The following is a 16,364-nucleotide window of genomic DNA, read 5'->3' on the forward strand; positions in this document are numbered from 1 at the left end:
ATAATGGTGGTATGACTTCTAAAGCACACATTGTGTGTTCCAAAGCATGTTTGTTAATCCATGTCATAAAAACGAGCAGCGTTCTTAGTGTGCTTTAACACTGTAATGGTTAAGCTGGCACTATGTTAAAGCACTCTAGGGAACATTACAAAGATTACTCATTACTGTATATGGTAAGCAGAGTCTTGGAAAAACTGTCTATATAAAATCCAAATTGCTAACAATATATGTATACACCCAACAAGCAGATGCCCTAGATGTAGCCCATGTCTAGACTACAGTGCTTTTCCGGAGGTATCCCAGAAAAGCAATGCTGCGTCTGAGGAACGTGCACTTTTCTAAAAAAGCAACCAACCAACATGTTAAAATCTTGGGGCTGAGTGAGTAAATGATGGCGTTATATGCAATACCAAATAGTTCAATTGAATTATGCTAATCTCCATATCCTGTTCATTGACTGACTGATTAAATACTTCTATAGGAAATTCCAGTTTCAAAGAACCCTATGATTGTCAGGTCTTATACATTGACTCAAAGCTCATTGCATTACTACAGCAGGGATTTCACAGCCAGAAAAAGAAAAGGCAACTGATAGTCAAAGTCTAACTTAATTTAGATTATCATCACCTATGAATCTGAGAAGCGACAAAAACATTAAATATTTATGCATAAGCAAGACCACGTGAGTACAGTAATAGTTTTTATTAGACCAGCTTCTATTGGTGAGCGACAAGCTGTCACGGAGCTCTTCTTCAGGTCTCCGAAACAATCAGTGTCACCGCTAAATACAGCGTGGAACAGACAGTTTAGCACAAGGAATTAACACACATTTCAAGGAACCATACAAGATGAAACACTCATTAATACCCCTCTGGTCATAGGGAGGAAAAAGGAAGTGGAAGCAACAAAGGTAGGGTGGTAGTAGGTTACAGATTGTTGTAATAAACAATCAATCCAGCTTCTTTGTTCAGACCATGATTTTAAGCTCCGAGGCTCAGCTTTTGAGAGTGTTGTGCAGGTGTCACTGGAGGATGGGGACAAGTTGGTTGCAGCACCACTTGGTGCAATATTGACATTGTCCAAACAAAATCCTGTCGTTTATGACATCAGGGATGACAGTCCTTGTCATATTCCACTTAGTTAAGTGGAGGTAATGCACAGCAGGGTTTCTACGATTGTTTCCTCAAGGGTATGTCTACACAGCAGCATTATTTTGGAATAACTGACATTCAAAATAATAACATATTGCATGTCTACACAGCAAGCCCATTATTTCAAAATAACGGGCTTCTTACTCCAACTTCTGTAAACCTCATTGTATGAGTAGTAAAGGAAGACGGAGGAAGAGTGCTCTATTTCAAAATAAGTGCTATGTGGACATACCCAATTTCAAAATAAACTATTTCGATTTAAGATACAAAATTAGAGTTAGCCCTGCTGTATAGACATACCCAAAGAGGTTAGGAAGGTTATTTTCCATAACTCTGGAAGTCAAAGATTGTATTTCCTGTATCTGTCCAGGTCAGGGATGCAGAATCGATTTCAGAATTGAACAAGGAAATACACCCCCTTGTACACCTCTATATCTAGCTCAACTAAGCCCTAATCCAAGCCTCTCTTAGTAGAGAAAGTCTTTTAGGGACTGGAGCAAGCCTGTCTAGATCTGAAGGGCTTTGTACAGCCTTGAATTGATTCTTACGTTCCACAGCAAGCGCCACACCAGTAAATTGTCATATTCCCATGAATCAGAATCTTAAGTAACAGAGCTGACAATAGTCTGCCCTCTTAAATCTGGGTTTACCGGTGTCCACAGCGAGCAGAAATTTCATAATCCAGGGAAACACTCCATGGCTACGTCTAGACTGGCATGATTTTCCGGAAATGCTTTTAACGAAAAAGTTTTCCGTTAAAAGCATTTTCGGAACAGAGCATCTAGATTGGCATGACACTTTTCTGCAAAAGCACGTTTTGCAGGAAAGCGTCAGTGGCCAATCTAGACGTGCTTTTGTGCAAAAAAGCCTCGATCGCCATTTTCGCAATCGGGGCTTTTTTGCGCAAAACAAATCTGAGCTGTCTACACTGGCCCTTTTGCACAAAAGTTTTGTGCAAAAGCGACTTTTGCCTGAACAGGAGCAGCACAGTATTTCCGCAAAAAGCTCTGATTTCTTACAGTAGGAAGTCAGTGCTTTTGCAAAAATTCAAGCGGCCAGTAAAGACAGCTGGCAAGTTTATCCGGAAAAGTGGCTGATTTTCCGGAAAAAATGGCCAGTCTAGACACAGCCCATAGGTTTATCTCCTTCCTCAAGACATTCTATGGCCATGTCTCTAGGACCAGCCTATTTCACAAGTCACTCTATGTGGTCCTGGTCTCAGCTCCATAAAGTTCAACAGCCAGCAGATACCTGCTCAACTCTGACAAATCCTCTCACAAGCCATCCTTCTATTTGAGCAAACATCATTTCCCCAAAGTGAGCACTTAGCTCCTGGAACCTGAAGTCACCTGCCTTTCTCCTCCTGTTCCTTTCTCTGTGCTAGTCTTGTACCTGGTTACCACCTCCTTTCCCCCTGCTTGTTTTCCTTTTATCTTGGACATGCTCCCTAGTCAGCTGGAACTTTTTTTACCCCCTGCAAGCCTGACCTTCAACCTCTCTCCTGCTCCCCTTCACCCTCCTTTCCTGCTGGTGACCACCAAAGTTAACTCCACTTTCTTTACCTGCTCCTAGCTTAATGGTCCCAATAATAAAAGCCACCTGCCACATCTCGGGCTACAGTCATGGGGCCAAATGCCAGCTGCCAGCCTTAGCTGCAGCTAATAGCTATGGGAGGCGTGGCAATTCCAAGTCTGAGCATATTTTAAACTTGAAATGGCAGCACTTGGGACTCAAATCCTCAGCACTGGCCCTAGGAAGTGTCAGACAAGTTCAGTGCTTCCCTCTAGGCCATGGCTTTAAGTACCTGAGATGCCCTGTGTGACGTAGTGGGGGTACCTGGCTGGTTTCTATGCTGCTGGCTCTGGGGTAACCCCCACTGGCTGCGGTGGGTACCACGACCCAGCAAAACAGGATGAGTCACTATGCAAACCAGTATGGCCAGACACCCCCCATGGAGAGGAACAAAGGAAGGTGGAATGCTGCCCTGGCTGGGGGGCAGGGCTGGAAGAGAGTTAGTTAGTTGCTGGCTGGGAGCATGGAGGAGACAGCCTAGGGAAAGGGGCTGGAGTTTAGGGGCCCAGTCTCCCCCATCTCAAGGGGGCCTGAGGCATCCTAGCCCAGCTCTGTGACCAGACTACATCTGTGCTGTGCTGTAACCTGGAGAGGCAATAAACTTCCTCTATTCCACCGGCTGGTGCAGTCTGTTTGTGCCATTTCGGGGTGCAGGAGATGGGGGACCCTCAATGCGCCGTCACACCCTGCAACAGAAGCCCCCAATCCATGCACCCCTCAGTTAGCACCCAGTCATGCAGAAAGGGCAGCCTGAATGATTTTGGAGGCTGGGGTGCCAAGAGATTCCCACTTCTGAGCAGTAGCTCTGTCATAAGTTCACACCACCTCCCTCCACTGTGGGACCAGGACTTTATGTAAATAATCGCATTACCCCATGTATAACCAGCTCTGCCCAAAGCCTGCTGAAGTGAGAATCTTTTCATAGTAGCAAAGACCCAGTCTAAATTCTAGCTGCAAAGTGCATTCTGTGCTGCACTATTATTGTAACAGGAGGATCTCACATTACTTAGTGAATAATCAACATCTCCTGCAGCACTTAACTTTTTCTAAGAGGCCTCCCACCCAATTAGTTTACAAGGGCTGCAAATACCACATACTATGGTTTCAAAAGGAAAGCACTTCAGAAGTGCACAGAACACAGGACTAGCTCCTCCATGGTTACAAGACTGCAGTAAAGTGGAACAATTTTCAGTATGTGTGATTGGAGAATATCTGAATCCATACTGTAAGACTGTCCCATATACTGAGGAAAAGTTCAGGTGCTTTGTTGTTCTTTGGTTCCACTCTTTGTTTCTGTGGTGAAATCACCAATGCAATATTACAGTCTTTTTAAAAGAAGAAAACTAAAACAAATGGTAATGGGGGTTGAAAATAGGAATTCCAGTCCCAGTTACCACTGGGAAGATGCCAGCATTTGTTGCTCGGTTTCATCCTACTATTTCTACAACAATTGCGAGTGGATCAGTATATGATTTTGGAGAAAAGATGCAACAGCAACCCAAATTCAACTTGAGTACTCACGTTAAAATCTGGAAGGCAGGTGATAGATTTCCTTTCTGAGTATTAGATAAATATGGAATGGAAAAGCCAATTTCTGTTTCCATGGCTGTGGAAAGAGTCAAATTCTCCTGTGTGCCTGATATTGTACCAAAAGCTGCCCAGGCCCTCTAGTAAAGCCTTCCCTCCCTTACTTTATTAACCTTCCTGGTGGGTTCCAAAAAGCTCCCTTGCTAGTTTTCAATCAGAGGTGCACAGACCACTCAGTCCACCTGATTCCTTCTTTGGGGAGGCAAACTGAGGCCCTCAGCATCCCTAAACCAGTCTGGGGAAGTCTTCTGATGGGGATATCTGGGCCAAACCTGCCTACTCCCTTGTGCACGCATTCCCCACTCACAACACTGCCCCCTTTCTAGCAGCCAGCTCTCCATTCACAGCAAGTGTTGTGCACAAGTCTCACAGCTTCCCCATTTCCTCCCCCTCCTGTTGCTAGAGACCAAGGGAATACTGGGAAATGTAATCCTTTCCCTGCTCTCTAGGCAGGGAGCTGGCCAAAGTACTACAGCTCCCAGGGTATCTTGGGCTCTCCGCTACCACCCCATCATGCTCTGCAGGCTCCTACTACACAGCGGGGAGGAAGCAAGAGATATGGGCCCCTTCTGAGATGGGCCTGGTGCCACAGAAGAATTGGCACTATGGTTACTACTGATTATAAGACAGCCTCAGTGTTACTGCAAGTCAGAAATACTCCTGTCCTACTGTCAAGGGGCAGCCTATCCTCAGAGCCCCTCGAGGCACATCCCCTTCCCCAAGGGTAATACAGTCTAGTAGCCAGTGTATACACAAGCCCCTTTACTAGGGGTAATAGGGCCTAGAGGCCCAGTCCAGAGGCCTGTTGAAAAACATCACCCCCATGAGTTAGCTATAGAGGGGATGGGGGAGCCAGGCCCTCCTACACCACCAGGTCCCAGCCCCAGATCCTGATGGCAGTGGCATGATCCACTGCCTGCTCAGCTGGGAATCCTGCCACAACACACTAAGCACCCAGAGAACAATTTCCCACCCTGGGTTACTTCCTACCATCCTCTGGTAGCTGCATTCTTTGTGCTCTCATTCCAGTTCTGGGCCTCCTCTCAGTCCGGTGGTCTTGCTTCGCTCCTTCCTCCATCTCTAGCACTGTCCCTGAGCTTCCTTCCTTTCAGTAGTCCAACCTGACTGAACTGCTCCAGAGGCTTTTATAGGCTCAGAGGGAGCATGCCCAGCAGGGCTGTGGGGGCAGGGCTTTCTCAGCCAGCTGGGCCAAGGTCTTTCCCTTAGCTTCAGTGCAGGGCTGAAGTGCAGGGTTGCACCTACTGTGAGGCCATTCCACCAGTGCGGCTGATTCTCCAATCCCTACCAACAGTATAAAAACTGGAGTAACTGAGTTATATTTGAGCAAAAACAGTACCCTTATGAATTAATCAGCAAGTGAATACAATCAGCCACATTTAGCCTGGTGTGAGGTATGAGTAGGCACACTGGCTCAATGGCAGTTGCTCTTTCTTACCCCTGAGCTGAATTTGATCCATTAGGTTTAGAGTGCTGATATTTTAAAAGGAAATGGTGGCATTTATATATATCATTTTCACAATTATGAGGTATATAGTCCCTATTTTGGAAACTATTTTCTAAACTCTACTCAGCTGAGGATTTCAACTAAAATGTTCTGTAGGGAAGAATGCGGAGTTACAATTTTCAATTGTATTTGCTAGTAAAGTTATAATTAAATTCTGCCTTACATAGAATCTGTTTGATTAATCAGAAATATTCTGTGGTATATACCTTGGACTATGTCTGGCTTCCAAGGTTAACACCTCTTCTCCCCAACCACATTCCCTACCTTAGCCCCAGCTGTTTACATGTACCCAGCCTACACCATTACAACACTACATTCTCTCTCTGTCCAGGAAAGCAAGCTGGACAGACCAACTGCAGCCAGGGTAAATAACTCATACCAAGGCTGTTAGTACAGTTCTCTCTCTAATGCAGCTTTCACTTCATTGCACTTGATGTGCTTGGCTATGTCAGTCTTCAATGGCTTCAAATTTAAACCTTACATTTGGTTCTTAGGTCAAAGTCTCCAAGCTACACAGGTGTGCCTAGAGTTAAACACTCTTAGGCTGCGTCTAGACTGGCATGATTTTGCGCAAAAGCGGCCGCCTGTCTACGCTGGCCACGAATATTTGCGCAAGAACACTGACTTTGTAATGTACAAAATCAGTGGTTCTTGCGCAAATACTCTGATGCTCCCGCTCAGGGATAAGCCCTCTTGCGCAAGTATTCTTGCGCAACAAGGCCAGTGTAGACAGCAATGTTAATTTATTGCGCAAGAAAGCCCGATGGCTAAAATGGCCATCGGAGCTTTCTTGCACAAGAGTGTGTCTACACTGGCATGGATGCTTTTGCGCAAAAGCAAATCTTTTGCGCAACGGCACATGCCAGTATAGACGCTCTCTTGCACAAATACTTTTAATGGAAAAATGTTTCCGTTAAAAGTATTTGTGCAAAATCATGCCAGTCTAGACGCAGCCTTACTGTTTGTGGCTTTCACTGAACCTGAAGATTTTCTCATAGTTTCTCTTGTTCTGCTTTGTAAAGATTCCACCACAACACACATACTGATGTGACTGTAGATAGATGTCTCAGAGGAGTAGCTGTGTCAAGTCTGTAACTTTAAAAACAAATAGTCCTGTGGCCCTTTAGGGCATGTCTATACTAGGAAATTATTTCAAAATAACTTATTTTGAAATAATAACTCTTGAAATAACTATTTTGAATTAGCATGTCCACAGTATAAGGAGGCCTTAAAATTAGTCCAATACAGGCTCCCTTAATGTGGACATGCTACTTCAACTTAGAGCCCCAGGAAGCACTGGGGAGCAATTACTTTGAATGACTCTGAGGAGTTATTTCAAAATAGCAGCAGTGGAGCATCCACACTATCACTATTTTGAAATAACTATTTCTAAATAAGCGTTACTCCTCGTGGAAAACAGGGAGTTATTATATCGAAATGATCAACCCCTAATTTTGAAATAACGGGCTTGGCAGTGTGGATGCTCCTCTTATTTTAAAATAAGGGGAGTTTATTTTGAAATAAGGGCTTTTATATTTATAGTACTGTGGCACCTTAGAGACTAACAATATACAAGAAAATATATATACTTTGTTGGTCTCTAAGAGTATGTCCACACTATACACTTATTTTAAAATAAGCTACAGTAAAACTCCATTGGTCCGGCATCCAAAGCTCCGGCATTCCTGATGGTCTGGCACCATTAGGAACCCGGAAGTGCTCCGGGCAGCCGGACAATTGGAGCTGCTCTGCACCCGGCTTCCCCGATTCAACCGCTGCTGAAACTGACCAGCAGCTGAATGGGAAAGTCGGGGGCAGAGCAGCTGGGGTACTGCCGGGTTGGTCCTGTAGTGCTGTCCCTCGGGGCTGCGGGACCAACCCGGCAGCACCCCAGCTGCTCTGCCCCCGGCTTCCCCATTCAGCCACTTCTGAAACTGACCAGCAGCGGCTGAATCGGGGATGCCTGGGGAAGAGCCGGACTATCGGAAGGGGGGGCTATGAGGGGTCTGGGATGGCATCCCCCCTACCCCCCAAGACCCCTCATAGCCCCCCCTTCCGATCGTCCGGCATATGTGATAATCCAGCACCCCTTGGGTCCTAAAGGTGCCGTATTATCGGAAGTTTACTGTATTTCAAAATAACTCTGGAAATAACTATTTTCAAAATAGCGTGTCCACACTATAAATACCCATCGAAATAGCACATCCACATTGGTGCTTGAATCGCATTTAAGGCCCCCCCAAAAGCACTCTGGACAGGGCATCAGGACAGCATTCACTTCTGTAGCTGGTGTCTGAGGCTGAGGCTTATGCTTAAAGGGGCTCCCCTCTGCAGCCATATCTCAGACGCTTCACCTTTGCCTACCTCATCAAGGAAGAGCAAACTCTTTTCACTGTGTGCTCTGGCTGCCCTTGCAGACATCACAGCACTTCTGCCATGGAGCCGGACCTGCTGCAAAGCATTCACCAGCTCTTAGGCCTCATGCTGCACCTCTTGGCACAGTTAATGCAGGCTTCCCATGTGGCACTGCAGGACCAGCAGCTCATTCTGGGGCACCTCCTCACCCCACTCCACAAGCCTGTCATGCGCCACAGCCCCTCCACTCTCCCCTGCACATTGTGCACCATGTCTAGCACTGGGACACCAGTTCCGACTGACGGGACTGGTTCATCATGGAATGGTGGGATGACCAGCAGTGGCTCCAGAACTTCCACATGCAGAAGGACACCTTCCTGGAGCTGTGTGAGTGGCTCGCTCCGCCCTCAGACAATGGGACACACACATGTGACCCCACCATCCCTCTCTAGAAGCATGTTGTCATTGCTATTTGGAAACTCACCACACCAGACAGCTACCGCTCCGTCGGGAACCAGTTCCGTGTGGAGAGATCGACCATCGGGGCCATGCTCATGCAGGTGTGACTCTACTACGATTGTCCCAGGAGGGTGGTGAAAAACTGGAATGGGGCTCCCTAGGGAAGCGGGGGTTGACTCCCCCTCCTGCAGGTTTTTCCGTCCCACCCGTCACAGAGATGAGGTAGTTGGGGTTGATCCTGCTGTGGGAAGGGGTTTGGGTTCGGGGACCTCCCAAGGGCTCTGGCAACTCTGTGATTCTGTTTTTATCCTTCTACAGATGGTGGGGGCTATCAACACCATCCTGCTGTGCAGAGTGATCATCCTGGATGATGTGGACCCCATCATCGCCGGCTTTGCTTCCATGGGCGTCCCCAACTGCACTGGGGGGCCATTGATGGCTGTCTGTGTCTTTCGTCCCCCACCCCTCCCTTCCCACCCTCCTCCTCCTTCCCTTCCCTGAAGATAAAATAAACCAGGGTTTTGGTTTGAAACAATAAATTGTCTTTTTTTAAAATGTGGAGTAAATATAACTGGGGAGAGACTGGGGAAAGAAGCTGCCAGGGGGAGGAGGGGCTCAGGGATGGGAATGGAACTGGTGCTTCCCTTGGGTGGTCCCTTTTCCTCGTGTGTGGCCTCGATGGCCCCAGGAGGGTTAGAGGGACAAGCCAGAGGGGTAGGGGCACAGTGGGTGTGGGGAGGGACTTGGGACAGAGTAGATATAGGGGGGACATGGGAAGGAGTGGATGTGGGGGGAGGGCGGTTGCTGGTCCACTCAATCGCAGAAACTAGGCGGTCAACAGTGTAGGAGTGGGATTTTATATTTATAGTTCAGGTTTAATAATGTAGTAATGTATGACTTAATTTCAGCCAGCCAGCCACCCTTTTTTGTGACCCTCTGGGGCACTGGTAGAAACGCATCTGACAGACTGCCAGTGACTGTACTGAGGTTCAGGCAGGGACAGACCATTAGGCCCTTTAGTTAAATATACATTTCTTTGTTTTAAGGTTTAGTGAGAGACAGGATCTTGTATTGTGTCTATGTTAATAAGATTAGAGGAATGTTGAAGGCCCGGGCCACAATGTGAACTGTTTTGATTACAAGATTTAGTAAGGTTTAATTTACAATGCTTTTTTATTGCTCAATATAAAACACTGCTGTTTGTATACCTTTGAAGATCTCTGTAAAAGACTGTTTGTGTGAATGAGGAATGTATGCATCAGAAAAAGATAAGGTGTGAAGGCCATTGTTAAAACCAGATGCTCAAGAGAGGAGGGGGTGAAGAAATTTAAGAGACTTATCGACGCCAGAGAACCATCAACGCGCATCCATGATTAAGGAAGGGCAGACTGACAACCCTAAGGTGGAGACTGGCACCCCTAAGACAATTGATTAACTCAATCCAGGACAGGAGGACCCTCTCAGAAGTGTTGTGGAATGTTAACGTAACCAGTCACAAACTAACACAGCACAATCCATAGACTTCAACAGAGAAAAAGGACTATAAGAACAAGGTGCTTTGCCATGGGACTTGGGGTTCGTCTTGCCCTCAACTCCAGGAGCATTCAGATTGCGATCGACAAAGCCCGGCTCCTCTCCGCGATCAATCTGTCTGGCCATTAGATTGATCCAGACTCTGGAGTGGTAACTATAACATTGACTGGCGGAACTGTGTACATGGTGTATGTATGTGTGGGTGACTGAAAAGCATATGCTAATTGTTGAATTCTCAATACATGTGGCATGCTTCTTTCTCCCCTATAAAAGATCTCATGTGCTTTATATGATGACCTCCTGGCTGACCTCATCTACCTCCTCCACTTTGTTCTTGTCCTCCTTGAGCACAGCCCCTCCTTTCAGGAAGCTCACGCTGAGTGTCTGCAGGCAGTAGTCCACAACAGGAGGGTGGGGAGATGAGAAGGGACCAATCCTCCTCCCAGGATGCAGTGCAGCTGCTCAAAGTAGCAGCACAACTAGGGTGCCACCCCTGAGCAGGAACTCCATTCCCTGGCCTTCATGTAGGCCTACCTGAGTTCTTTAATTTTCATGCACACTTGCTCCTGGGTGCACATGGGGCCCTTCTGGCTCAGGCTGGCAGCCGTCCAGTTGTACACATTGGCATTCCTGTGTCCGGTGTGAAGATCCTGCAGGTTAGCCTCCTCTTCCCAGACCTCAATGAGATCCAGGATCTCTATACCATACCAGGAAGGGGCCCTCTTCTTCCACCCCTGGGCAGGGGCTTGGGAATTGGCTGCCAGCTCACTAGCAGCCCTGGGGGGTTTGGTGGGAGCCCTGGGGTCAGTCATTGCTGAAGAAATGGGGCCTGCAGTGTGGCACAGGACTGTCACGGCCTGCATTGTACAACGAGCTGTTTCCTCTGTGGCTGCAGCGTTAAACCCTGCAGGGGGAGGGAAACTATAGAGTTTTGAGGGGTATGACCAGAGTGGCCACCAGGGCAGCTGTGAGAAGCCCTGGGCTACGTCTACACTGGCCCCTCTTCCGGAAGGGGCATGTAAATTTCACGAGTCGTCGTAGGGAAATCCGCGGGGGATTTAAATATCCCCCGCGGCATTTAAATAAAAATGTCCGCCGCTTTTTTCCGGCTTTTAAAAAAGCCGGAAAAGAGCGTCTAGACTGGCCCCGATCCTCCGGAAAAAGTGCCCTTTTCCGGAGGCTCTTATTCTTACTTCAAAGTAAGAATAAGAGCCTCCGGAAAAGGGCACTTTTTCCGGAGGATCGGGGCCAGTCTAGACGCTCTTTTCCGGCTTTTTTAAAAGCCGGAAAAAAGCGGCGGACATTTTTATTTAAATGCCGCGGGGGATATTTAAATCCCCCGCGGATTTCCCTACGACGACTCGTGAAATTTACATGCCCCTTCCGGAAGAGGGGCCAGTGTAGACGTAGTCCTGGAGGCCAATTGTTTTGAAATAAGCACAACTGCACCATCCACACACCCCTATTTCAGAACAGCTATTTCTAAATAGGCATTATTCCCTGTGAAATGGAGATTTATTATTCTGGAATGAGAAGCCTGTTATTTTGAAATAATTTAGAAATAGCAAGCTTGCTGTGTGGATGCTCACCTTGTTATTTCTAAATAACACTATAGTGTGGACATGACCTACGTGCCACTAGACTGTAGATAGAGATCGGGGTAGAAAACCCAGGCCTTCAGACCTGAGATCTTCAGTTTAGAAGTTATCTTAGTTTTATTGTAAAGAGGCCACAAATAGCACTGAAGTGTCAAGTCTTCTCTAATAACTTCTTAACCTCATGTAAGTACTCTATTTTGAATAATTATATGACACATCAGATTTTATAGTTCAGAAATGAAAAATATATACAGAGAAACACTATGTCATCAAACAGCCTAATGTGAATAGAAATTAATCATAACCAGTGGAAGTGAAGAACTGAAAAACCTGCTACAATATCATAAACATTTTTTTAATTATAACCTATAATTATGCTCATATAAATAAGCACAGGTTATCTGGCAGTCACTATTGATTGTACATTTATCCCACAAACTTCTTTTGCTTTCTTCCATGCCACCTCATGCATAAAACACCAGGCACAAACTATTAGTGTTAGTCATTTGTTTATGATACAGGTTGGACCTCCCTGATCCAGCAACCTCGGGACCTGAGCTGTTCTGGACCAGGGAGTTTGCTGGATCAGCAGAGGTCAGTGCTCCCCTGCTGGCTGCCCCACTCCCAGGCTCCTCTCATTGGGGATCCCTATCCTGCTGCTGGCTCCCCTAACACTGGCCCAGCACGGCTCCCCACCCTGCTGCCCCAAGGTCTCCTGGGGTTCTCAGTGGGGACTGCTTAGGCGCTGCCAGTCCTGCTATCGCAGGGTGTTCCTGTTCCCTGGAGTTCCTGGCTGGGGCCACCCAGTGCCACTGAACCTACTGCTGCTGGGGGTTCCACTGTTGGGGCACCTGGCTGCCCTGCCCCACTACTAGGGCTGGCCCCTGCTGCTACTGGGGATTCCGAACTCCACCAGCCCTGCTTCAGCCAGGGAGGATTCCCCGGCAGTGGCTGCCCGGGTCACTCCAGCCCCACTGCCAGTGGGAATTTGCTGGGATTCCTGGCCAGGGCTGCCTACAGTCAGGCAGCCCCGCTGCAGCCAGGGGTTCCCCAGCTGAAGCTGGGACTCCCCGGTCACCTGGCCCTGCTAACAGCAGGGGTTCCCTAGCTGCAGTGGGAGCTCCCTGGCTGCTGGCTGGCCCCACTAACACTGGGGATTCCCAGCCACGCTGGAAGCTCCCCAAATTCCTTCTGTCCCTGCTGATGCCAGGGTTCCCCAGCCAGGGCAGGGGCTCCCCAGATGCTACCTGGCCCAGCTGAGGTTCCCCAGGTCTGCATTGCTCCTGCTTCCTCCAGGACTCTTTGGTACAGCAACATCCATGGCCTTGCCGGACCAGAGAGTCCCAGATTTGGGAAGTTCAACCTGTACTAGTTCTTTTGAGAAAAACAAGTAGTGATGGGCCATATCCTAAGAGTTCATGGTCTAAGGAGACAATGGAATTAAAGAGGAGCAAGAAACAGTTTTTTTTTTCTTTTAAATAGCTGAGCAGCTTTTAGCAGATGGTAAATTAATTCTGCATTTCCTCTTATGTGACCATTTCCACTTGGGAGCCCTAAAAAGAGTACCAAGAGATCATTAGGTAATTGATATCCAACAATTTGTGATATTTCATTACCAATTGCATCCCAATACTCTCTAGACACATCCACTATACATGCCTAAAATCTCTCTTTCATCACAATTTCTCCAAAATTTAGCCCCATTCATTCAATCTAAATAACCCCAACTATACATACAATATGATAGGGGCTAATTTAGCTACAACTAATCAGGAAAGAGATCTTGGAGTTATCGTAGGTAGTTCTCTGAAAACGTCCACGCAGTGTGCAGCAGGAGTCAAAAAAGCCAATAGGATGCTAGGAATTATTAAAAAGGGGATAGAAAATAAGATCAAGAATATCTTACTGCCGCTATATAAAATGATAGTACGCCCACATTTTGAATACTGTGTACAGATGTGGTCTCTTCACCTCAAAAAAGATATTTTGGCATTAGAAAAGGTTCAGAAAAGAGCAACTAAAATGATTTGAGGTTTGGAACGGGTCCCATATGAGGAGAGGCTAAAGAGACTGGGACTTTTCAGTTTAGAAAAGGGGAGACTGAGGGGGGATATGATAGAGGGATATACAATCATGAGTGGTGTGGAGAAGGTGAATAAAGAAAAGTTATTCACTTGTTCCCATAATATAAGAACTAGAGGACACCAAATGAAGTTAGTGGGTAGCAGGTTTAAAACTAATAAAAGAGGGTATGTCTACTCTACCCCGCTAGTTCGAACTAGTGGGGTAATGTATGCATACCGCACTTGCTAATGAAGCCCGGGATTTGAATTTCCCGGGCTTCATTAGCATAAGCGGGGAGCCGCCATTTTTAAATCCCCGCTGCTTCGAACCCCGTGCAGCGCGGCTACACGGGGCTCGAACTAGGTAGTTCGGACTAGGTTCCTATTCCGAACTACCGTTACTCCTCGTGAAACGAGGTGTACCGGTAGTTCGGAATAGGAACGTAGTCCGAACTACCTAGTTCGAGCCCCGTGTAGCCGCGCTGCACGGGGTTCGAAGCAGCGGGGATTTAAAAATGGCGGCTCCCCGCTTATGCTAATGAAGCCCGGGAAATTCAAATCCCGGGCTTCATTAGCAAGTGCGGTATGCATACATTACCCTCCTAGTTCGAACTAGGAGGGTAGTGTAGACATACCCAGAAAGTTCTTCTTCACACAGCGCACAGTCAACCTGTCGTATTCCTTGCCAGAGGAGGCTGTGAAGGCTAGGACTATAACAGAGTTTAAAAAAGAGCAAGATAAATTCATGGAGGTTAGGTCCATAAAAGGCTATTAGCCAGGGGGTAAGGAATGGTACCCTTGGCCTCTTTGTCAAAGGCTGGAGAAGGATGGCAGAAGACAAATTGCTTGATCATTGTCTTTGGTCCACCCCTTCTGGGGTACCTGGTACTGGCCACTGTCGGAAGACAGGATACTGGTCTAGATGGACCTTTGGTCTGACCCAATATGGCCATTCTTATGTTCTTATCTATATTTTAACCAGACTATTGTGGGTACCATTGGCGGGACTCGACAAATCAGTGTATCTACTCGCCCATAGCGAGTAGATTTCAGGCGGTCACCCCGTTCACCAGTGGCGCGCACATGCGCAATGCGGGTCTGGCGCATGCGCAGTGCGGGGCTGGCGAGTAGATTTCACTGCGGTTTGTCAAGCCCTGACCATTGGTATAGTAATCTTAAAAAAATGCTTTTATAGTGCTACAGATTGAGGTTGCTAGTCCTATTTTTCACATGAAACTCCATTCATCTGGCATAATCTGTTGAGTTACAGTCTTTCCCCAATGTTTTATATATGGAACCTTTTTACCAGGAAAGTTTTCTTCAAAGATTTATGTTAATTTGTTATTTTTGTGTCCTAACTGATCATGAATAATCATTTCTGTTAAAGTTAAGAAACATAATGTCTGAAAATATTGGGACCAAGAAAGAGTGTGTCACAAACTTAGTTTTGATCTCTACAAAAGTTAGAAAAATTCTTTACAGAATTATTGGCCAATTGTATATATTCTATGGCTCTCACAACCTTTGAAGCTTTCTAGTTTGCAATTTGAATTAAAATCTGAATTATATCCAATGGATGTCATTGGTGAGGGGAAAAAACTAACTCATCTCTAATTCTATTCTAAACCTAAAGGAGGTATATATATTTCCTGAGGACAAGATTTTTTGTTGTTGTTGATCCACAGTATTTTAGCAATGTTTACACTGCTGCAATTTTGTTGTTTAATAAAGATCCAGTACTTGGCTGCTAGAGCACCCATAGAAGAGCACCTCCAGTCTACTGCTACTTTGAGCTGGCCAGATTGATACTACCCTAGAATACTTGGAACACTTACTCCTCCACCCTGTTTAATAAGTCTATACAAAGTATCTGCACTCTTGTTCTTTTTGTATGCCATATAGATTCAAACATCATCTGTATTCTCACTAGTGCTTTATCTGCCACTCTCAGAGCAAGAGCACCATGTTCACTTGACTCTGATTTCTAGAACCTACAAATTCTATACTTTCCAGCACTCCAGATCTTTTTTCCATTTGCTGAAGTGTGATTTATGAAATTGTCTTATGTATACACGTGTGCATAACTCAAAAATAACTCATGTAATCTATCAATTTTAATGTCACAATCTGCTGGATCTATATATGGATATGTCTACACTACCACCCTAGTTCGAACTAGGGTGGTAATGTAGGCAACCGGAGTTGCAAATGAAGCCTGGGATTTGAAACGAGGAGTAATGGTAGTTTGGACTAGGAAGCCTAGTCCGAACTACCTAGTCCGTGCCGCATGTAGCCGCGCGGCATGGAGTCCGCACTAGCGGACATTTAAAAATGTCGGCGCCCGGCGAGATGCAAATGAAGCCCGGGAAATTTCAAATCCCGGGCTTCATTTGCAACTCCGGTTGCCTACATTACCACCCTAGTTCAAACTAGGGTGGTAGTGTAGACATGCCCTATCTTATTTTGATGTATGTATCACTCTTGTATGTAAAGTTAGAAATATGGAGTATGTAATGGTGAA

This window comes from Pelodiscus sinensis, chromosome 3 (genome assembly GCF_049634645.1).
Source record: "Pelodiscus sinensis isolate JC-2024 chromosome 3, ASM4963464v1, whole genome shotgun sequence".
Taxonomy (NCBI): Eukaryota; Metazoa; Chordata; order Testudines; family Trionychidae; genus Pelodiscus; species Pelodiscus sinensis.